This window comes from Larus michahellis, chromosome 5, assembly GCF_964199755.1.
Source record: "Larus michahellis chromosome 5, bLarMic1.1, whole genome shotgun sequence".
In the NCBI taxonomy this organism is placed as follows: domain Eukaryota; kingdom Metazoa; phylum Chordata; class Aves; order Charadriiformes; family Laridae; genus Larus; species Larus michahellis.
The window spans coordinates 31,114,566-31,138,623 of NC_133900.1; the positions used below are offsets into that span (position 1 = coordinate 31,114,566).

The 24,058-nt window shown below is 42.3% G+C and overlaps 1 protein-coding gene and 1 long non-coding RNA gene across 3 annotated transcripts in view; one reads left to right on the top strand and one right to left on the bottom strand.

The window, feature by feature from the left end:
- Positions 1-23,673, top strand: part of LOC141744118 (uncharacterized) — an 82,822-nt gene extending 59,149 nt beyond the window's left edge. The window contains exon 3 of the long non-coding RNA XR_012587338.1: positions 23,550-23,673. This is a non-coding gene — a long non-coding RNA (uncharacterized LOC141744118). The remainder of the gene's footprint in view (positions 1-23,549) is intronic.
- TET2 (tet methylcytosine dioxygenase 2) overlaps positions 1-24,058 on the bottom strand; it is a 74,278-nt gene that overhangs the window by 44,844 nt on the left and 5,376 nt on the right. The window lies entirely within an intron of this gene.

The window sequence follows — 24,058 nt, forward strand, 5'->3', positions numbered from 1 at the left end:
GACAAATCCCCAAGGGAGAAAGGAGTTGGCTCCTTGTGAGGACCTTGATCTCTAGACTTGGACAGGAACAGCTTTGCTGTGCTGGAAAAAGCTGCATGTGCATCCACGTGCTTTGGAGGCAGCCTCCTCGCTGGGCCCGAGCCAGCTGTCCGATAGGAACATGCTGAGGAAGCAACTCTCTGCTCCGTGCGCAGCCAGGCTGCTGGTCGAGCACCCGAGATGCACAGGGACACGGAGGGGAAGCCGTGTTTATTCCTGCCGAGGCGAGGAATGGACGACAGTGTGGCACAGAGCCCATCCTGCAGGTGGCTGGTCGACCTCGTTCTTCCCAGCAACTGCTCGGGAAACCTTAACAAAACTTGAGTATGAGAGGGACGAAATGAGCAAAAGATGGGCCAAAACGTGCAATGATGTTTAAGCACATAGACATGCGGATGGACACCTCCTGGGGATTTACAAAATCGATTTGGTAGTTAATGTAATTAGAATCTTCATGGGAGTTAAAAAAGTACCTATCTGACTCTCTAGACATCTAAATGACCCTGTAGAGACGGTCCGTAGGGTCTGTTTTACCAGAAGTCAGGTATGCAGGTTTGGTGACCACAATACACACAGATCAGATGCTTGCAAATGCAACTCTCCTCCTGAGCTCTGCTGTGTACTGCTAGTGTTTTGGTGGCCAGCTCTCCAAAACGCCTGTCTCTGGCATTCGATCAGCAGTCCCATATGTAGTTTGTGGAACTGCCACTGACCTCTGCAAGATTCCATCAATATGTGGACAGTCGCCAGAGTCAGTGTCATGAAGCTGAGGTCAAAGTGTTATGCAAAAAAAAGTGCAGTCGTAATTCCACCTTGAGCCGTGACACTGGACCTCCCTTGCTAGGCAGGTAAATTAACTCAGTTACAAGGAAAAGCCAAATGCTGCAGGAAGTAGGGCTCATATTTCCATATGTAAAACCACTTTTCCCTTATGTTAGTACCAAACCCTCAATACAGAAGGACAAGGTAGCTTGATTTACGGGCACAAAAATCTGTCTTCCTCTGAAATAGTTAACTACATTTTTGTTCAGAGTAAGGAGGGGGCAGGGAGTGAAAGGAGTGATCTTTACATGTTGGGTTTTTATTTATATAAACTATACAGAACACCTTGACAATCTTTGGGATACACAGAGCTATATATAGAAATGTGAGTAACTGTATTAGTGAGCGTGACGCTGTGTGCAAGCCAGAATATTCCCCAGGGTTTTCAGCCATGTGCTTTCCTTCTCCCCTCTAGCTTTGCGTAGGTTATTCTAAATCGCTTTAGCATTATCTAAAATAATTTTTTCTTGCCTTTTATGGTAGTTATTTCTCTATGATTACTATGTAGTCTGAGACTTCCTCAAAACCTCCCAGTTTGTCTTGCAGTTTCTACTAAATAAATACCTTTATTAGGATCTCATAAAGCTATACCTCCATCTCATTGGAGCAGGTTATTCTGCAGTGAGCAGGTTATACAAAAACCTCATTGATAGAGATGTAGAAATACTATGACATGAGAGCCAGTACATCAATAACCCTAACAGGCTGATGATTCCTCCAGAATTGGTACATACCTGTTACTATCCTGAATTATGTACAGAGCTTTTTAGACCTGAACACTAACCTAAGAAATAACATCTTTCCAGGCCATGCAATTACACAAGGGGTTTCAGTACTTTTAGTTGTATTTTGAGGTTTAAGAACACAATGCTGTGAACTAGTATTTGTTACTGCTGAGCTGAAATGCAAATTCTAAATGCTTCTGACTGGAGTGGGAACTATTCCTGATTTGGGACCCATGCCATGCTTTCCAAGCAGATAGTTCTGGGAGCAGCAAGCCTCAGGAAGCCTGAGAGTCCCATGGGTTTGCTTTTTTGGGCGACTGTGAGTTGCAGCAGAAGCTTTTCTCGTGGCTGGAACACATATAAGGGCTCTCTCCCATGAGCGTTCTCTGGCATTTAATAATATGTGAAGTCATGCATTTGTTGTTCCTCACTGGGGATGTTTACAGGGTTTTTCTCCTTTACCCAGCTTCTGATCTTCACAACAGTTGGAGCACTAAATCTATTACACATGGCTGAAACCAACCAGTTGACTCAGACTCTCTTTGTGGGGGATGGACAAGTGCATATGCACAGTATCGTCACGTATTATTCATTCTGTTGGGAAACTATAACATATATTTTTCTAGTCACAAGAGGGACGTATGATGGCAGTAGCTTGTGGTAGTGAGCAGAATGGTTGCTGGTATTAATGGGTAAAAGAAATCCGTTCAAATCAGAGCAGAAAGCTGTCAGACATAGCACCTTAACCACAAGTCAGAGGACACCAGGGAACACTATCTGTAAGAACTGGCAGTGGAGAGGAGACAAGAGAAGAAGGGTAATTTTTACACAAGCCTGGACAGAAGTTGACTCCTGGACCCTGCAAGGTCAGCGGAGATTATGTGAGGAGCTCCTCTGGAGGCAACTGGAACAGATTCATGGAAGACACTCACTGTTTGGGTTCACAGAGAGAGGTGAGAAGGTAAGAAGTAAAACCAAGCGAGCCTTTTTCAAGCAATAGACTTACTGCAATTTGGGACTGGCTAGAGGACAGTACTTTGGATTGATAGCTTTCTTGTCTTCTATGGAGAGAAACTTGGTAACTCATGTTTTGGGGAAAGCAAATCAGAAGTGTTTGACTGCACCCAGAGCAGTGCTTCAGAAAGGGGCAGGGCAGAGAGGTGGTGCAGTTTAGAAAAATTCTGGTTTGTTTTAATGCATGTTAAGTCATGCAACTGCAGGGTAGGAATTTTGCGCCAGTCAACAAGTTTTCCCAGAGAACCATTTCACACACATTAAAGTGACACATGTGAAAGGCTGGAGAACCTCAGAATGAAAAGGGACTGGAAGCTGGGAGCATGTTAGAGGAAGTCCCTTCCTAATTTTTAATTTAGGAAGGGAACTGTTTCGGAAACAGTTGAAGGTAGTTGCAGACTTTGGTGTCAGGAACTAAGAGAGAAGTTTGAAGGATATGAAGGGAAGCAGGGTAGTCACACAAGCAGAAAATGTGTAGGTGCTTTACGAGCAAGCACGCTGCAAAGAATTAAGTAAGGAGAGTGCTGTATGTATCCAGATACAGATGCAGACCTTGGTTAGATTAGAGAAATCAGATGTCTGGCGTTCTTTGGGTACAGAAAAAAAGGAGTGAGATAAAAGGAAGGATCTTAAAGGAGGGCAAGAATAGATGAGTGAGAATGTGAAATGGAGAAGGCTAGATATGAAAAAGAAGTTCTGGGTACAGTGGAAGAAAATGCTTACGAAAGCAAATTTTGAAATAAAGCAGTGATGCTTTTCAGCTTATAGAAAGTGAACAGAGCAAGTGAGAGGTGAACCAAAGTTTATATAGCCAAGAAAGGAGATGATAAAGAAATAAGACTTTCTGGTTTTTTCCTTTTAAAGCCATACCACTAACAAAATTGTGAGGTTTATCTTTCTGTGAAGGAAGATTGTTGCTCTTACCTACTTCTTGAGCTAGCATGGTGTAACCAAATGGTAACAGTGATCGACATGATGACAGAAAGGTCTCTAGTGACTATGCAGGCAAAAATACACGTGAGGATGAATTTACCCATCTAGCTAGTTCGTAATAGCTGCAATGAACATCCCATTCAAAACGATCAAATAGCTTATACGATATCTTTCCTGTGACCCATGGAACCGAATCTGTGTCACGGAGTAAGGTCACTACACTGTCAGCTGGGTGACAAACCTAGTTTGAGCATTGACTCAGGATTGCAGGCCATGGGCCTTGGGCCAAGGGATGTCGAGCGTGCCACAGAGGTGACGCGCATAGTCCTGGCGGAAGGCTTCCAGCCGATCGGCACGCTGCCACGCCATCCCCGCGCCAATTCATGGAAAGGCAACTGGGCCGCCTCCGAAGGGAGCGACTCGTCTGGCTGTCCAGATGGATGTGGCGCTGTGCTGGCAGCAGTGAAAACCTGGCGGAGAGGAGGAAGGAAGCCTGTTGGGTAGTCGTTGGCCGTTCGTGACCAGCTTTCTAAGGAGACTGAACACTTGCCGAAGATGCCCTGTTTGCTTTGACCAAAAAAATCTGGTAATTTTGCAAGAAAGGGAGGAGACAAGAGCAGATGTCGCACTGCTGTAAATCCAGGTAGCTCCACTGATCTCAGCAGAACCACACTGGTTGAGTTTTGGCTCAAGGTCTGAACAAGGGCGTTAGCACAATGAGACTGTGTTACCTATGCTGCCGTGAAATGGTACCATTCCAGATATTTCTGGTGTAACATAGATGTAAGCCTGTCCCCTCGTGAGTTACTGCTAAGATACGTTGGTGCTGAGGGTTTGTTTGGTGTTTCTGTGTCAGTTTGAACAGGTAGCAACCTCGTTGCTGCAGTTTAATCCTTCAAACAATGCCATGACAACTGTACCACACAGTGCCTGCCAGGTTCAAGCAAGGACATAGTGGAGCGCACGTCAACAGTGGAGCTGCAAATGAGGTAATGTGTTATCAGCAGACAGGTCAGGGCTCTATGTATCAACTCCTGGAGCACAGAGTGACTAAAAATAACTTTCTATTGCAAGTACCCATTTCCCGAAGAAGGAAATGCCCTTGTTTAACACCTTCCACTCCAAACAAACCAGGAATGACTTATCACGCGATTCTGCATCCCTTGATATCCCAATGGTCTAGCTACATGACTGGCTCAAGTGCTCTGCTTTCACCTCCAGAAGGTGACCAGAAGTCAAGAGTAATATAAAGACCTGAGCAATCCCAGACACATTCCCATCACCTGACCGTCGCCATGGGTAATATTACAGTTATGCACCAGCCTCTCTCTCTCAGGAATGTGAGAGCAAGTGTGGGACTGAACTACTCCTTGTGCCTTTTAAGGCACACATCATCGGATCAGGATCTAGACTACTAAATAACCTCACGTGTCTACTTCCCACTTTGAACTGTGAACAGAGAAGCCTTTGGCTTTGTTATTAAGTCAGATTTTATACGTGTACACAGACACCAGAGAGATCCCAAGCAAATAATACTACTAGTCTTAAATTATTTTTAAGAAATTTAAAAATTACTATTAATTTGTAGCTTATAGTGTGCCCTAAGAAGTTTATATTATCAACTTAACTGTAGTGGATGTTTTGGACCTTGCCATGAATGAAGAGGTCTACAGCACAACACTTAATAGTGAAGGGTGTGAGCCTGTTCTCCCTGGCACTGTGGAGCAGTATGCGTTCAAGTCATGGGGAGAACTGAGTGAACTTCAGTTTCTCATGAACATTGGGCAAAAAAAGTTTCAAACTTAGCTATTCTAACTGTATTTATGCATCTTCACAAAAAAGGTTTATCTGATTTCTGTTGGCAGCATGTTTCACTACCTTGTCCAATAGCTCTGATGCTTTTACTACTGGCCAGGCAATTTCTATTCCCCCTGCCCTCCTAATTATTGCTTTTCCAGATGTTTACATTAGTAAGTCACGGAATACACTAATCCTTTTTAATGGAAGTGGCAGATTTACAATTGTGCCACTACAGGCCAGTGCAATCTTCTCCTGAAGAAGCTGCAATAGAGGTCAAAAATCCACAATACATACATAAATAAAGCAAGCCTCAAACGCTACTTGCATTAATAGAAGTGAAGGTATCCTCTTCAACGAAAAAGCAAAAGCATTTTGAAAAGGCACATACTAATAGATACACCAGAAACAAGCTTTCTCTGAAGTAAATAATCCATGGCACATCTCCTAGTGACCAAAACCACAAGTGTTTTATTAACACACATGAGCAATGAGCTTTAAGCAGGGCCATTGGATCAGGCAGGCCAAAACTCTTCTGCATTTGCATTAGTTGACTCAGGACTGGGGTTTTTTTTGCCTCACTACAGACAGTGCAGAGAGTATAAAAAGGACAATTAAGCACCACTGCTGAGCATGTCTCTTCTTCCCATGTTGCACACCCTGGCAACAAATCAATTTTGTCTTTTGCTGTGAGACTTTCTCTCTCTCCTGGCTGGCTCAAAATTACTCTCCCAGAATCCTCTAGAGCAACTTTTTTTCCCCCTCTACAGTTCATCCTGCCAGCTGCCACTTTAGTAAATAGCATATAGCAAGCAATAACTTTATTTTTCCCATTCCCTCTAAAGGTTAACTATAGGTGAACGTTTTATTCTTTATAACAAGTAATTGACATGCATGAGCCAACTTTCTGTTCAGAACATAATTTGTATTCTTGAGAGATCTGTGCATATTCTTGTTCATATTGTTTCTTCCCTGAAGGGATCTGGGAGGGGGAGGAGAGGGAGAAGCTTTTAAAGTTTGGCTCACAAAAGTTACAGAGAAAGATCTAGGCTTTCAGCTCCATCAGATAAATGGTAATGTAACTGCACAATGTACAGTACAGTGGCACGTACTGATAGGAAAAGAACAGAGTAAATAACGGGGAGGGAGAAGGGGGAGAAGGGAAGTCAGCAGGCAGAGAGAAGAGAATACTCAGCATCCAGGCAAGCTTGCTGCTAAAATATAAATTGTTAGAAACTTTGATCCTAAAGGTTGGTGGGCTTACCTCCCTCATTACAGACACAATTCAGGTGGGAGCTTTCTAATGAAAAGTCAATGCATGTCTTCATATCCTTACACTTGGGCAGCATTTGCTTAATCAAACATAATGATTTGATCCCATGATCATTGAAATCAGATTTGTTTCAGTCACTTTAGTGGATTCAGGATTAAGTTTGAAAAAGCACCATTTTTACAGGGGTGCAGTGGGGGTGTTTAAGGAGCGTGCTTTTTTTTTTTTTAATAAATCAAGAGTCTTCTCATGTGGTTACATCTTCTTGTGAGAAGGTCTTTTCAGAATTCGTATATATAGAAAGAGTGTCAGCACATGTGCAACGCCTGTAATTTAGAACATAGCTCGCGGGTTGTGGTCTCCTCGGTCAGGCTGGTAGGTGTGGTGGGTACAGCTGTGTAATCCTTGCAATGCCATAATCTATCAGCTGACACTTTAGGCCTTTAATTTTACCACACAACAGTGAATTTTTATTTTGTAGTAAGGATCTTCAGCCTGTGAACATATAGTTTTTTCAAGATTAAACAAATGTAAGACCTGCTTTAGCAAACACAGAACATACTGCAAAGCTAATGTGAAATCGCATTTAAAAACCTGCTGTTCACACTTTCACCTATGAGGGTAGGTCCTACCTCCCAGAAATGACCTCCTTAGCTTGTAACATTCAAATTTGTGGTTTCAGAAGAGTGAACAGTGTATTTTTACTCAAGAAAACATAATTTACAGACAGAACTGGGACAGGATTATATATTAGTTGCATATTATCATGGCAACTCATGAGACTTAGCTACTGGACAGTCTTCACGCTACTTCAGTTACCGTACCCTCTTGCAGCCCCTGACTTCAGTTGCCCGCCTCACCCATTAACAAGCATTCTCCACACACAGATCCCAGTTGTCTAGTAAAAAAATTACTCTAAATACTAAGTAACTAAGATAACTTACCCAGACACAGCCACCTATCTTGTACAATGAAAGCCCAAAAGAGCACCACGAGGTTATACTTTCCACTCACACTTTATTTCAAACAGGTGTGCAAAGGGAACATATCAGAGAGATTTAAATAGAAGGTTAAGCAGACTGTAAATTTCCATCTACGCTTGGTCTAATTAAAGCTATGAACATACTTGAGACTGAGAATTTTGTTTAGAGTAATCCCTTTATCAAAACTGTCATATGCCAGGAAATGTTAGAAGCAAGAGTTTCTTATTCCCCACGTTCTTGAGCTACTGTGTCTGCCATTTAAATATCAACATTTCTCAACAGCTTTCAGTTTAACCCACAGAGGTTTCCCGCAGTAACTACTGGCTGACTTATGAGCCCCTTACTCATACCGGTGATTAGTTAATTCCACAAATAGCTTCACTGACTGCAATGGGATCACATTTAATTATGACTGCATCAACATAAAAGATTTCCAGCCCTTTAGGACTAACGCAGATAGCTCTATGAGATAATTGCAACAGCAGTACTCCCAGAGGTTGTGATCACCAGTCTTTTTTGCTGCTTCTGCTCATCTGAACGATAAACCACTGCACCACAAGACAAGTGGCAAAATGTTACTACGGCAAGCCATGCTAAGCCTGGGTTTGGTTTGGTTTTTTTTTTTCCCATTATTATCTTCCTACAAAGAGCTCTCTGCCTCTTCTGACTCTTGTATTCTACTCTAAAAGCAGTATTTTAAGCTCTAGGGTGCAAGGATTTTCTCAACTTTACACTGTCTCGCTTGGTGGGGTCCTGAGTTTTGCACTTCTACCCAGAATTTGCACTTACACATAATTAACATACTATACAGGAAAAATATTTATGTGCTATTTATGTAGCACAGCAACGTCTTCAGGCCTCAGCTGAGCTAGGGGCCTCCTGCTTAGATGCCTTAAGGATATATAATGTGCTTATGAATCCCCTCTGTTATGTGCTTCTTCCCAAAAGGCTGTATTGTGAGTTTCTTACATGGATGCAGGTAAAACTACATGTGATCTCACTGCAGTCAATGACATTATTTGTGAGATTAACTAATCATCACTGTGGAAAACTGCTCATGTTCAGGTCTACAGTTAATGAAGGGAAAAGGGGAAAAAAGCTTTTTAGTGCCGAGACTACAATCCTGCACGGAGCAGCAGCCAAAAGGCTAGAACAGGAAACAGGTGCTCACGCATCAGGCAAGCCCTCCTGAGGCCACCGAGTGGGTCCAGGGATAAATCTACACACAGACCACAGGGTTACCCATTTTCCCAGGGCTCCTCTTGCTGGTGTCCCAGGGACAGATTTCCCTGCTAAGCTTTCGCCTGCATGCTACAAAGCTTTCTTTTTTGGGAACTGCTATGTAATAACCTAAAATAGCCTGCCCCATCCATCCTGAGTGCAGCTGGGCAGAGTTCCTTCATAATATCTGTCATGCCTAAAAATATTCCTGTTATGAAAATAGAGACACAGATACTATGTCTGTTTTCGTGTGCTGTGCCTGGGTGTTTAGTGTATGTGTAGGTGCATGTGGGGTAAGTCTGAGGGTGAGCTTCCTCGTCCACGGACTGTGAATGCTGCACTGAAGAATTATGTAAAACAGTGAGCTTATGAATAGGGGCTTGGTATTTGTTTCAGAGTATTTGTCTATAGCTCTACTGCTGCACTATAAATACATCTAAACCAAAGCAGACAATATGTAAAATAGGGCAGGGAATACCTCTGACTTCTAGACTTGCTGAACTTGCAAAGCTGAGGGCAGTGCTGCTCACGGTAATACTTTGCAGGGGTGAGAGAGAAAAATACAACCAGGAATAACCAGGCTAAGCCTTACAACTGAGATAAGATATGATATTTGAACGCTTCCAAGGAAGAAACAAAAGGGCAGTGCAAAGTAGGCAAAATGTACTTTGACTGGTGTGTAGAGGATGACAGTGGTGAGGACCACAGTGACAAAGCAGAAAGGTGGGAGGTGTTTTAGATCATACACAGTTTTCTTCCTCTGAAAGTTTTTAGTCATAGAAAAAGCCTGTAGAGGAATCAGATATGACCATACAGAAACAGGAAACGATGAAACAAACTAAGTCATGGGGTAGAGGAAAACCCTATTAGTTGAGTGTTCCTCACAGCTTTTTTCCCTTCTTTCTTTTTATTTAAATTATGATGTTCAACTTCATAAAAAAGGCAAACCCTGCAACTGGGCCTGCCCAGCTTAGGTGTTTTAAAATGCAAAGGGAAGCAAAAAACATGCAAGCACAACCACCTGCTGAGTTTAGGAGAACAGAAAGAAACAAGAGAAAGGATGAAGCAAAGAAAAATCGCAGGCTGTCTCCAGTTCCCTCTGAACCTAGTCCAGGTCAGCACTGTTGCTAGCTATACCGCAAGATAGGAGTTCCAGATTTTATGAAAAAAGGATGGCTATTTCTCACAAGTGCTATCTTTACATCAGGTTACTGTTGCTTTGAAACCTTCTTTGCTTCATAGTTTCTACAGTTCTACAACCAATATCTCCGTATACTCATCCACTGTGACTGTTGAAAACTACTTCTTCATTCCCTGGAGGGACAGACAGGGGCAGATGAGGCAGCACTTTCCTGCCCAGTTCTGCACAGGAGAACCAGTAACCCTTCCAAAAAGACTGCCATTTACCCCCCTGAATATCCTGATTTAGTGCAAACTCATATTCATACATATCATTAACATTTTAAAAGAATTTCTAAAGTCTGTGTCATAGCCTATAAAATTCTTTGGCACATGCAGAGGAATTTAGGTACTTTCAGGTTAAAACAGTTTTGGCAGAATAAGGAAAACCAGAAGCAGTAATAAAAAGCCCAAATCCCTGAAAGTACACAACGTGTCCTTCCCCATCCATTAGGCTGCAACAAGTGTGTTGATAGGCAACATTAGATATGCAAGGATGAAGTAAACAAAAAAGACTGAGGATTGCAAAGTAAATATTTGGGTATATTAGCTAACTGTTTGTGGGTGTTTTGTGCTTTTAAATTTGTTTGTATTAATATTTGAGTCCAACTCAAATTCCAAAAAATGATAACTGAAATGATCTGTCTCCTGCCCACAGTCCTCTCCTGCATCAATATTTTTGCTTATCTCTCTTCTCATGTTTCATGTCGTTTCAAGCAGCTCTTTAGCAAGCCACAAAAATGTTAGCTATCCAGTTAGGTTTAAGTGGACCCCAGCTGAAGTAAATACTCCACGCAGGCATACTATCTTTCTTTTCCAGTTCTCGGTCAGTCCTCTTTAGGCCTGCTACATGTAGACCAAGAGTCTTTAAAATGTTTAGTGAGGAGACCATGCATTACAGAAACTATTGCTTTCACAGTACTGTGTTTCTATAGTAACCATCTTATTAAAGGACTGCAGCCATCTGCTTTAAATATTAACTTCACAAGACCATCAGGACTAGCTTAAAACAATATCACATGTTCATTAAATATTAAAACTAGAAACAAAAAGAGAGAACTACAGGAGAGCACTTTTTCCTGTTCCCTCAATCTAATCTTTTAAAAAAACCGCCAACACTGGTTTGTTCTTTTTAGATAATTTAACAGTTCATGCCACTGCTTTAGGAAGAACTGTTTAAGTGACCACACTAGCTGCCAGTGGCATAAACTACAACTTTGTGGATGTTGCAAAAACAAATAAATGAAGAAAATAGCTTCTTGGGGCAGGTGGTCAACTTTGTATATGTTCCTCCCAATAACAGATTTTTTTGACCCTGTTTTTGTAGCAGTACTCTCAGACCTACTGTGGCAGTCTTTAGAGGAGGGAGCACACAGGGAAACAGCCAGCAGCAGCTGAGAAGTGCCACTGGAGCAAACAACTGTCTGTTTTTATCATAGTCTGCTAAAGGGCAGATGCCTCAGAGAAAGGTATAAACACTCAGTAATGCATTCAGCCAGCCTCCAGTTTACAGCCAAAACTATGAGACTTAAAAGCCCGCAGAGATTGTATCCTAAGGAGCAGGAGCCTGGATCTTGTCCTAATTCACAGAAATGTCTGATACTTACAAAAGAACCTGCATCAGCAACAGGTTGTGACAGCAAGATCCTTAGATTAAGCACACCCAATCGTATTTGTTTCTTTTCAGCAATTTGAAATATGTTGGTGGTTACTTCTCCAAATACTCTCTTTCTTCAAACTGTGCTAGAGAGCAGAAGGTAAGCTGCTGATCGCCCTCCTCTGCCTTTAACGTATGGTATTTAGCTCACCCTCCAACATTATTTTCTCTGTGCTCTGCTTCCTGCTCCCTCCTGTGCTGCCTGTTTTGAGGTGCTGACCCAGCACAGGCTATTGTATTTGGAGTTGGAATACATGGGAACACTCATAATTTGCAAATTTCATCTGAAAATTTCACTGGAACAAGAGGAGGAGAATTCAGATCTTCCCATGGCACACCCACGCACCTCTGGCACTGTAGCTCAAGGGAAATCTTTTTTAGCATATTGGGTTCCCTGAAATACGCTTCTATCTCCATCCAGTACAGCTTAGCAAAACCATACGTACTACTAAGATTAAGTACTCTATTGCATCTGGTTTTCCCACTTCTCTTTATTGCCACATCGACCAAGTGCCTACATTAAGCTGTGTATGATACTGTCCAGATCTTCCGCAGGAGAGAACTTCTTGCATTATGCATGGAATAGCAGCAATGTGCCCAGGTAACACAGACAGTCCTTGTCCAAGGAATTCACAGTCTAGTGGATCACCAGACCCTCACAAAAATACATAATTACTTATTTTAAGATTCCCCCAGTATGCATGTCCTCCTCTTTGATGACACCAACTTCTCTGTTTTCATACACTAGCTTTTTTCTGAAGTTCTCCTGGAGTTTCTTGTATTGATAACCCAAGGGCAATGTCTCAAAAGGCAGGAACGATCGTGAGCACAATCACTGGAGTTACAGTGAATATCAAGCTGAACAGTTAATGTCAATCCTTTTGAGAAAAAAAGGCTATTTTTTCACAGGCTATAGTCCTGTTTGTGTGACATTAAGTTACCTTTCTTCTCAGCCTTGGCAAGGCCTCAGCTGGAATGCTGTATCTGTCCAAAAAGAAAAAAGGTGATCAAAACAAGAAGATTTGGAAGAATGCAGACTCTCCACTAGCAGAGGTCTTCTAGAGCAGATTATCCAAGTATTTGTCAAAAGAGACAATTATGATTTATCTGGCCTGGGAGAAGAAGATGGATTACATTGTTTCTTCCATGGCAATTTCATACAACTTTAGGAACAACTTGTCCGTTTTTCTCACTGCTGTGCACTGGTACAGGGAAACTCCATTTAGTATAGCCTGGGGAGAATTTTCCTGGTGCAAGCAAATTTGCATAGGCCATAAGGGGCTCACAAAGGGAAGACGTTGACCACTCTTCCCCCGAAAATTAAACAAACCCCAGTTTTCCCCATCAAAACTTTACACCAGAGCACAACATTATTTTACACGGAGTTTCATCATATTTGCTGCTCTTGAGACACCCATTCTCTCTACGCTCATGGACCTACAGCAAGAAAAAATAGCTAGATTAAAAAAAAAAAAAAAAAAGCTGCCAGGATAGTGGAACTTGAGTAGAAGAGAAGGCCTAATTTTGCTGCTTTTGGTGTATCTCTATTGAAATAATAAATCAGAGTTTCTGCTGTTTGCTTGTTACATAATAACGGCTGTTCTCTTTTGTTGATGTATAATTTGGCTTCTAGAAATGGGGGTTTCATCATATTTTGAAGCTTTGGAGGTTGTCCCTGGCCAAAGGCAGGCTGGTGGGCAAAGCACAGTAGTGTTTCTTGTAATACTGAAAGACGTGGGAAGAAACATCAGCACCTCACTGGTTTAATCCTGTGAACATGAAGAAGAGCCATTGCTGGCATGGCTCAGCCAACTTTTATTTTTTTAAACTTACTCTATAACGTGGGATTTTCTTGCTTTCCTAAAAACATCTCTGGGCATTTTTCCCCATACATTCGCTGTACTGTAAAAATCTAAAATACTCCTTGTTCCTTTTCATTGTTTTTGTTCTCTTTTGCCACACATTGTAGTTCTCGTGACTCTTGAATTAACAGGACTTGTTTTGTATTTAAGTAGGGTGATGGGAAGAATTTTCTGCCTGTGGTTTGTGCTGAGCAGATATTCTGCAGGCCTGTTGCATGTTCCTACCTTGCCTTTGAGTGCTGTGGGCAGTTGTTAATGTAACTTCAAGTATTGTCCAGCAGGTGTTCTGCATGTTTTCTTCTCTGTACGCAAAAAGAATAAGCAGTTGGTCTGTTAAGGAACCGTGTTCTGCTGAGAAAGCAATGAGTAAGAGAGACAGAGGAACAACGTGGTCCCTGTCTGTCAACCTCCTGGGCCAGAGAGTCCTCCTGCTGCCTCATTCAGCGCTGCAAATTTTGGTAGCGCAATTTAGATCCCATCCAAGATTCCCAGCTCCAAGAGACATCAATGAAAAATCCCTCAGGTAAATACTACAGGTGCTGTTTCATCTCTTCTCCATCTCTCCCTGCTTTTTTTGTAGATTGGCTTCTGGAGGGGGCCGGGGGCAGAAGGGGACTGGCAGAAAATTGTAAATTGGTGACTAATCTCTTGCTTGCTCTCACACACACATGTGGCAGAGAAAGCTATGGCTGGGGATAATTGTTTATTATGCCAAGGGATTTTTTTCCCCAAACTACGCACTGACATGATTATTGATCAGCATATATTCTAAGTATAAGAAAAATCAAAAGTTCCAAGTCTGTTCTCTGGTAGTTGGGTATAACTCTTCAGTAAGAATTGCACCCATGCCTCTGAAGACATAATTAAACTTTAGGTGTGCCTTTTGCTGAACTTGTTAAACAAGATTTCCATTACTTTTTTACCTAGAGGACAAACCCATGACAGAGTCTGTATTTATTTTGAGATACTCATCTAAACTGACACAATGGCGGTATTCACCCTGTAGCATACAATGGTAATCTTACACTATTTGCTTCCATCCTGCCTCCAACTAAAAGCATTGCATAAAATAATCTCCATCATAAGCAGCATTTCTTTCCTAATATTCTCTTCATTGGGTGACTAAAAGAAGCTCTTCATATAATGTAAGAAAATATCATAAATGGAAACAATAAGAAGATTCTCTGAGTCAAAGATGCACCAGACACATCATTTGTCTATCTGTATAGATCTTACACTGGTTAAGTGAAACGTACTGGTAAAGCCCACAGACATCATAAATACTAATAAAACAGTCCTTGTAAACCTCAGTACTTTCTGATTCAGAATATTTTAAAAAGTGCTTCCAGGCTTCTGGAGAGAGACTCCAGAAGATGTACAATCACGTACATAGGAATAAAGCTATATACATTTAGAGAAGATTTTATAGTAAGGCTCTCGTTCTCCTTTCTCCGAGTCTGCCCATACTTGTACAGTTTCACAGCAAGGTGGATTTGCTTTCCTCAGGCAGGAGAAATGCTACAAAGAACAGCAGTGACCTATTTTCTGTACTTCCATTCTTATTTCTAGGTCTATTACATACAGTGTAATGAATACACTGTAATGAACATTCAGCAGTGAAAACACATCAATAAACAACACAAGCACATTTGCTCACATTCCAAATGCAACATTAAAAATCAGCTTGGCGATTGGACAAAACCAGTGATGGTCAAGGGCTGACCTGCAGAGCACTCACCTGCTATCAGGTTAGAGCTATCTGACCACATGAAATGAGTTAGTGACCAGGCCAGAGTGGGCATGTGTTGGTCTCTCTTGATTTATTTTGTTTACACAGTGAAAAAACTCTGCAGGAGCATTAACAACTCTAATGCAGAGCTGCCATGACTATGGATGGAAAAGGTGAAGACTATGGACTAGCTTTATAATGAAAAAAGTTTTATTCAGAAATGGGATTCAATTGCATTGGAGAAGAGGCACGGAGAAGCTCGTAGTGTATCTTTCCTAAGGGCTTTGTCATTATGATATTTACAAACACTGAGATGTATCATAGTGACACATATAAAATAGAACTACCATCTTTCTACCATCTTGTCTGCTTCTGAAAGGTCAATCTTTCTATTTTGGGGGGAGAAGGGGGAGGGAAAATCCTTCACCATTTAGTAGGCTTCTGCAAAGTTGGGATTAAATTCTTTGACTCTAAAAACTGGAAGTGATTTATTAACAAGCATGGGTTATTTTTGCTAGTTTAGCAGCTTTTTCAAGAAAGCTCGGTTTATCTTTGGCAACCAGTCACAATTATATAGCCTGTCTTCCTCCACGTGCATGTATTTCTGAGAAAACTTCAAGAACACTAGAATCTGTCAAAAACTAATCACCTGATCACCTTCTTCCATTTTACAATAAACTGCTAACTTCTAGGAAGGAAACTGCTTTAGAGTAATTTGGCATACAATAAAAACTTCTTTGAAGATCTTCAAGGGTAAGGAGGGGACACATTTTTTTAAAAGTAGACATCTACTGCATCCAAAAGTGATTTTAAAAAAATATATATCAAGATAGAATGAGGACATTTGACAGTTAAGCAAATAATGCCTGGTTTGCTAAAGGGGTATTTCAGCTATGCATTTTTTTCTTAAGGGCCATGTCAAAAAAACAAGTCAGCCATACAGTGGTATTTGTAATTTGTAGATGGAGGTCTGTCATTTGAATCTACTAAGGCATCTTTTTCCTAAATGGACGGTCACAACCTGGCTACAGAGCATTCATTGGTGCCCGAGTGCAAGTGTTAATAAAGGAGTAAAAAAGGAACTGCCAGTCAGGAACTACACGATCACGCAGTGTTCTTTTCTTTTAGCCAAAGTAAGCCAGCTTTGCAGTTCCTTCCTGCTTTAAAAATTGTACGGACTTTCTGAGTCAGTTCTAACGCAGAAACAGACTTACGGTGCTGAAGAACACAGTCACTTCTATCCTCGAGTTGCTGAATCATTTACCCGCCGCTCCTGCTAGTTAATAGTAGCTATTTTTAGCTTACGGTGGAAAACTCTCTCATGGTGGCAATGATATTTCAAAACAGTTTGGGAGCAAAATCACCTGCCTCAAATGTCTGATGTGCTCTCAGAGCCTGACGTTTTGGTACGAGCGCCTTGCTGTTCACTCCCAGCACTGGCGATCTAGGTCACCCTCACGGGCGGGATGCGGCACTCGCCGCCGGCTCTTTCATAACTGCCCGTAAGAGTTCTGGGGTCATGTTTGTAAACACTGCTGCCATGTGCGCGTAAGCACGTGGCAAGACACCAGCGTGACCTGGAGCGCCAAGCCGAGAGGTAAACCTTGGCGTCGGCCTCGCCAAGCTACTGAACGCCAATGCTCCGGCTGGTGCACGCGCACCGCGCAGCCTGTCAAATGCCGCGGCGGGTTATTCGAAGGGCAAATGGGGACCTTTTTCCTGTATGTGGCACGCATTGATGTTGATGGCCTTCCAGGGCAGGTTCCTTCTTTCAGCCATAAGCAAATGGCAGTGCCGAATTGTTCTCCAGAAAAATAAAACTCATTTCTGCCCTAAGTCACTGAAATTGGAGCCAGTGTGGTCCCACAACACAATGCAAAACTATGGCTATTAAGAAAAAGAATTGTATGAGGGCACATTGCCAAAGTTTCCAAAATGACTTCAAAGACAGATAACCGAGACTTCGTATTTGTACTAGCTTTTTGCTGGCTTTGCACTGGTGAAATTAAGACCATGTTTCAGGCATTTGAGGAAGTAACTCCTAAATTATTTACGTTTATCAGTAGAGGTTGCATGAAGCTAGATATGGCCAGCACAACCAAAAGTCACAAGTCTTTCATTTCCTCTTGGCGACAAATTAGCAGATACAGCCACCCAAAACCTATGGCGGGAGGGGGGGAACAGTCTGTGGTCGCCGTCCCTCCCTCCCTCCCTCCCTCCTCTACCGGCTGTGTTTCAAGTGCAGCTGTAAGTCTCGTTTGCTTTGACCTTTGCCGGGAGAGCTGAGAATAGGACAAAGAGTTAAAGTGTTACCAGTGGCTGCTGAGTCTGCACTTCTGGGCCAGGGAGGCAGAGAGGCGGCTGGAAGAGGGTGTGCAGGCAGCAGAGGGCAAGCGGGAGGGGGCGTGGGGAGGGAGCATCGAACAAAAGGAGAAAAATAAACAGTGCACACCCCGAAACAAAACAGGGGAACGAGCACAGAAAAATGCTCGTCTTTGAAGAACGCGGACTTAACTCCGTGCAGTTATATCTTGTTATCTGAACTCAAGGTACAGTAGATATATGAGTCCTTGAACTCTGAACTCGTGAGGGGAGCAGCAAAAAGTAAGTCAATACAATTTTAGCTGAGCGGCTGGAAAGAAGCACGCTTTGTCTTTTCGTGCCTCAGCTATGGGAGGCCATTTAATGCAGCAACACCAGCTGTTCAAACCTCTTTCTTGCTGTATGCCAATGGCCTGCTAAAACAAAGCAAAACCAAGGCAGTCTTCTCCAAGTCATAATGCAACTGTGGTTTCAAATACTAGCTGCTCCAAGCCACTGCTGTTTCGTTGAGGACCCATCTCTTCAACCTGGACAAAAAGCGGTCCCCAGTTTGTTAGCAGGAAATAATAAAAAAAAAATGTCCCCATTCATTTCCACAGGCTTTCTGAAATCTTTCCCTACTGTAAATGTTACCCAATTCCCTAATAGCATCTCTGGAAAGCAGAAAAGCACCTTCCTCGCTGTTGCATGTATGTCTAGCTAGCGCTTTCCAGCGCTACTACTCTATCGAGCAATAAAGTTTCTATTTTTGACTCACTGTGGACGACCTTGCTCTAAACCCCTGGCCTGAATATTCCTTAAATGTAACACAAGCAAACCCAAACGAGCTCACAGGCTCCGCCAGCCCATCGCAGCCCTGCCTTTGGCCACCACTGTTACAAGCAGCCACGGACGTGGGTGAAAAAGAGGGGTTCTCGCGAAGGGAGCGTGGCACCCTCTCACTGGTTACGCGTCGCCTCGGGGATGCCTGGGAGGGTGTTTGTAAACAGCGCGGCCACGTGCATGAGAGCCACGTGGGGGCCTGGCCGGCTGAACCTCCAAAATGCCGTGGGGAGAGCAGCGACTGGGAGAACAAGGGACGAGGAGGAACATCCAAATGCTCCCACTACATCTTTTCCCCCCCAAGTAGTTTGCAGCGCTATCGAATCTCTAAACACGGCAGGGAAAAATCCATCTGTCCTTCATGGTCAACTGCCTCCGTCAGCATCCAGAGACGCTGCATGAGCTAAATTACCCATCGGATTTTATTTCCAAATGCATTTCATCATGGATTGTATCACGAGTCTGTGAGTGTGCTGATGTTACTTAGGGTAGGCTCCCGGTTAAATGCACTATGTACCAAACCAGGCAGGCTGAGCTATGACTACCCACAGCAAAGGAACTCCAAAAGATGGGAGAGAGGCAACATTAAAATTTACTGTTTCTGATTCAGGTCTACGAGATAACAGGTGACTGTTGCAACAGAAAGCTATGACTGCTGCTAAGGTTGTGTCACCTGCATGGGTTTGCACATCCTGTCTCCAGCAGGGAGATTTCTGATGACCAATTAAGGTTGTTTTTGGTAGGTGTTTGGTGGGTTTTTGTTTCTCTTTTTTTTTTTTTCTTCAGCTCTGTTACCAAGTATGAAGTCAGCATGAGGGTTCGTGAACCCTGACAAACCTTTAATTGATAAAACAGATCAAAATGGGAGTCGTGTGGTAGGCTGGAGCTGATGCGCGGGAACAGTTTGCAGACTGTGTGAAATCTTGCCTCAATGAATAGGAGGATCAAGGGTATTAAAGGTTAATGGGAGTTATTGGAGTACCTACTTTATGAAATTACATTACACAACTCGGTTTCACACACTGCAATTAACTGACACAACACACTATTTTTAATTGTTACTAGCTCCTTGTGAGATTTTGCTTATTTGTTTGGAGGTGCAAGGAGACCTCTACAGTGCCAGTAAAACCGAGATGACATCCTTTCCCGCACCCTTCCTCACTTGGAGTGGAAGCTTTCAGCAGTGGTGCACAAAAAGCCACACTCTTCATTGAGGAGACAAACAACAGTATTTAATTTACTGGGTTGCTCTGGATGAGCACCAACTGCTGGTTTAAAGGTCCAAAGGCTTGTGCAGCAAAAAAAAAGAACATGTTGTCAATCAACAGAAAACGCTACTGAAAAACAACTTTTGAAAAAAGTGAAAAGGTACTTGTTTCTGAGTTTGGTTTCTGTTTCTTAAAATTGATACTTCTGTTATCTTAGTAAGCAGAGAAAACTATCTGTAAACCTCTGAATGAGCAGGAAGGAGGGTATCATGGGTAAAGCACTGGTGCTTAGGAGATATGGGTTCAGTTCCTAGCTATACCACAGCTTTCCTGTATGACTTTTAGGGTTAAAAAAAAAAAAAAAAGGCACTAAAATGAATGGCTCCAGCAGGGTTTGTACCATGTTGCATGATCTGTGTGTGCTTTGGCTCTCAGTTGTTGCTTATTAATTTTATACCCTTTCTCTTACTCTTTGCATGTTTTGCCTGCTCATTAATATTAGCACCCTAGGGAAAAGACTGCAGCAATGCTGGTTAGGAACTACTCTTAACACACACACACGCACGCACGCACACAGAGCAGGTAGCAATAGCAGCTTTGCTTTATTTACTGCAAATATTTAGTTTTCTGGAAGGGAGCTGCCTGCCTCTGCTTTGCGTTATAAACAAGACTTACTAACACTCTGGCCCCTAGTGCACTGCCAGACCCCTTTTCTCTGTCTCCTTTACAGAATTAAGTAGCAACACAGAACAAAAATGGCTTATGTTTGTACAGCCCCAAGCACAGTGGGATTCTGTTTCGTGGCTGGGATATGAGGTGCCTCCTAACGTGCAATAATTAATTCCTCTCTATCCACTCTCCTTATATTTAGAAGCATCAGAGTTGCCATCCTGAATTAGACTCATGCTCCAGCTTGTCCAACAAAATATCTCCAACCAGCTAGTAGCAGTTGTTTCAAGAAAAAGCAGCTATTCAGTAGGTAGTTACAGACTCACTCCTCCAGAGGCAAAACTTCTCTCCAGTCCTGCAGCTAGAGTTTATATTTTATAGCAAAAATCACGTTAACTTGCAACGGCTTCGAAAAGTTTGTTGTTTTTTTTTTTTTCTTTTAAAGTAAAAATTAGTTTTTAGCTTCTATACCTGCCTTTAAGTCTTTCCATCCATTTCCTCTCCCTCCCTCCTCAAAGAAGAAAAAATACCCCCAAAACTACTTTTCCTTTTTTCAGTTGCTACAAAGTATGTGACTGACTAGGTGCCTCACTCCGGCAAGTGTCTCTACATAGGCAGACTGTTACAGCTCAGTGAGCTCAAGGAAAATGAATAGGGCTTTGTGAAAATGGCAAGGGCTGCCATCAGTTTGCAGGATCACAAGTCAGATGACAGCACTGGGGAAAAAAAGCCACCTAACCTATTGTCAACTGCACAACGCAGGCACAGTGGAAAAATACATAGAAATCTGTGTTTTCCTACCTGGTCTCTCACTTCTCAGGCAATATGCCTAGTAATAAAGAAAACAGATCAGCGCAATTCTTGTTTTTCCTACTACTTTTTCACACCTACAAAAGCTTCTTCTTTGCATTAAGGATTACAGGGAAGCAGAAAAGTACAGGTACAAAACCATTTAGAGAGATCAAATGTTCTGTGGAAAGTATGGAAAGCACCCATAGAAACAACAGAGAGCAGAAAGGCTGTATTTTTCTGTTTTGTGCGTTTTTCATGTTTATAAATATCAAGAGTGCTTCTCCCTATTTGGTCAATATTTTCATTTGCTCCTGGGTATGTGATGTGTACACTCGCAAAGTGACTGTGTGTGGAATGGAGACTCACTAGGATAGATTTTCTTTTCTCAAAATGTCTACTGGTTATGAGTTAAGTAAGTGTAAAATCTGACCCTTTTTGGTTTTGCTCAGCTTTCATGTTTTTGATTTTTACTGTTGCCCTTTCAGTAATACTTCAGACCTTTTTGGGCAGACAACCTTGAAATCAAACAGACAAGCCAGCAATGGAGTGCACTGGCAATAAAAAGTTGGTCATTTGAAAAGAAAGTCTGTTAAGGTCTGTAACACCTACACACACATACCCCCATTTCTCCAAATCCCAGGGAGAGGCGAGTCCAATGTATTTTCCAGCTTTCATACGTTCTCTTTCAGGTATAAACTGCATTCCTTTTATTAAGCTATATGTGCATTTTAAGCTTCAAGGAAATATCTCACTTCTGTGAACTTTAGTAACTTTGGGGGAAGGGAAGCAGCTCCTGCTTTACTGCAACAATTCGTTTCCCTCATTTTACCATCAGCAGGACAGTAATGCTACTTGCACACAAGAGGAAATATGTAATCATTCTTTTCTCCTTTTTGCTTACATAAGAGCTGAAAGAGTTTTGTGTCCTTTGGCAAGTATAAAAATTGTATAACTTCAAAGTATGTGACTTCAAACGCAAGTGGAGTAGCACTGAAAGAACAAACAGATTAAACAAAGATGAAAAAAGAGTATCAGGGGCATGAAATGGGGGTGTGCACTGGACGAACAGTTGTTGTCTCTCATGCTAAGGGACAAATATGGAAAGTTATAAAAGGACACTGAAGTTGAGCGCAAAACTCTCCTGTCAGCATCAGGCCTAGGGTTAACATTTACCCTTTCATCTCTCTAACAGCACTAAAAGTGGCAAGAGCAGGAACAAATAGTCAGTGCAAACTCAGAAATGCTTTTTTCACCTATTCACTTATATATTCTTTATTCTTATCTGCTGCCTTCTGCTACCCAGCTGCTGCAAAAGTAATGGGAACTGGGGGTCAAAAAAGTCAGAAAAGAAAACAAAAGGAGGTGAAGAGCTTCGTGAAACAGAAGCAGGTTCTGGATGCGACCCAAACCATTCTATCCAGCATATGAGAGGACAGGGGAGAAAGAAACCACTGGAGCGTGATAATAAAAATACAGTGATTGTAATTGACATTAATGTAAAATGGAAGCAACCAATGTGAACACACAACTAATAGCAGAAGTCACACGTACAACAAGATCTGCGGACTGGCCTTCATACTCTGTTTTACGATGGTGAATACCATGACTCATTTTGACAAATTCAGAATATGGAAGATGCACTTGTACCAAGTGCTTCCTCCCTGTGTGGAAAAAAAACAGTTCTTGGGATTCATTTTGTAAAGCAAGTGATGTGCTTTGCACACCATCCTGAGTGCTTGCTGCAAAACTGCATGTGAGAAAGTCTGAAAAATCCTCACGGGACTGGAAAATAATGTTTCTGGATGAGGAGCAGAACCTCTGCTAACAAGGTCCCACAGCGCACACACAGCACAGGCTGTCTCTGGAGACCAGAACCTGTCTGACAGCTTTGGTTTAGGTCCACAGGGAAGGGCGTGATACACATTGTCAGCTGGGTGCTTCTGACCAGCTACGATGTATTTTCATCTGTGATTCCTGAAGCCATCTTGTCAAGACAACCCCAATAATTACGACCACTTCTCCCCCCTCCTTTTTTTTTTTTTTTTTTTTTTTTAAAAAAAAAAAAACAGATTGGTGGCATTATTCTTTTGGTTGAGTAAATGCAGAAATCTCCACCAAGCTTCTTATGTCTAATGGAGATCCAAAACTTGCCTTGCAGTGGTATTAGCTTTCGTAACAGCAACGCCTCTTTGTGTCAACACGTCTCATTAAGTAATAAAGACTTTCAGCTATTTGATTTTACTTATAAAGTTAGTAGGACTCATGATTTCTTTTTTGTTCTTTAAAAAGGGAATTGTTCTAGTATTCTAACAGGCAGTGAGTCATGCCTAATTAAGGAAAAAATATATAACCATTTACAGTGGGATTCTTGTATTGCAAAGAGCTATTTTGTCATGAGAGCTTTTGGGGATTGGATTCCTTATAAATTTTTTAAAAGGGGAGAGGGGGCAGGGAAATCATTTGAAACATTTGCAGCAATTCCCTTAACCCCCGTCTCGTCCTTAGGGTCAGTCCGTTCCAGGCAAACGCGTCAACACAGCCCAGATTGCGCACGAGTGGGGGGAAAAAAACAGCGGCATCTGACAAAGGAACCAACGACCTCAAATGCAACACAGATGCAGAAAGCTCAGCCAAAACCCAAACTACGATATGTTTTCTTGAACTCGGCATTTTTTTATTTCTGTCCCCCCACTCCGCCACCCGTGAGGACCAGGGACATTCCTAGAACTCTGTCCTCACTGGCTGCGTCAAGGCAGCTGCCGAGGATGCTGGGACACTGTTTGTAAACACTTAACCACGTGCGTGCAACCACATGGAGAGTCATCCTCCTGACCTAAACATCTACCCACTTGGTAAGCTGGGGGTATTACTGCAATGGAGCCAAATCCTTTTCCAACACAATGTGACTTAGAGCAGCTCACGCCAGGACATTTGAAGACAAAGCTTGGACTGTTTATGCAATATTAGAAAGGAGATTAAGCGGAGAAGTTGTTTAAATTTTAGTCATCGAAATG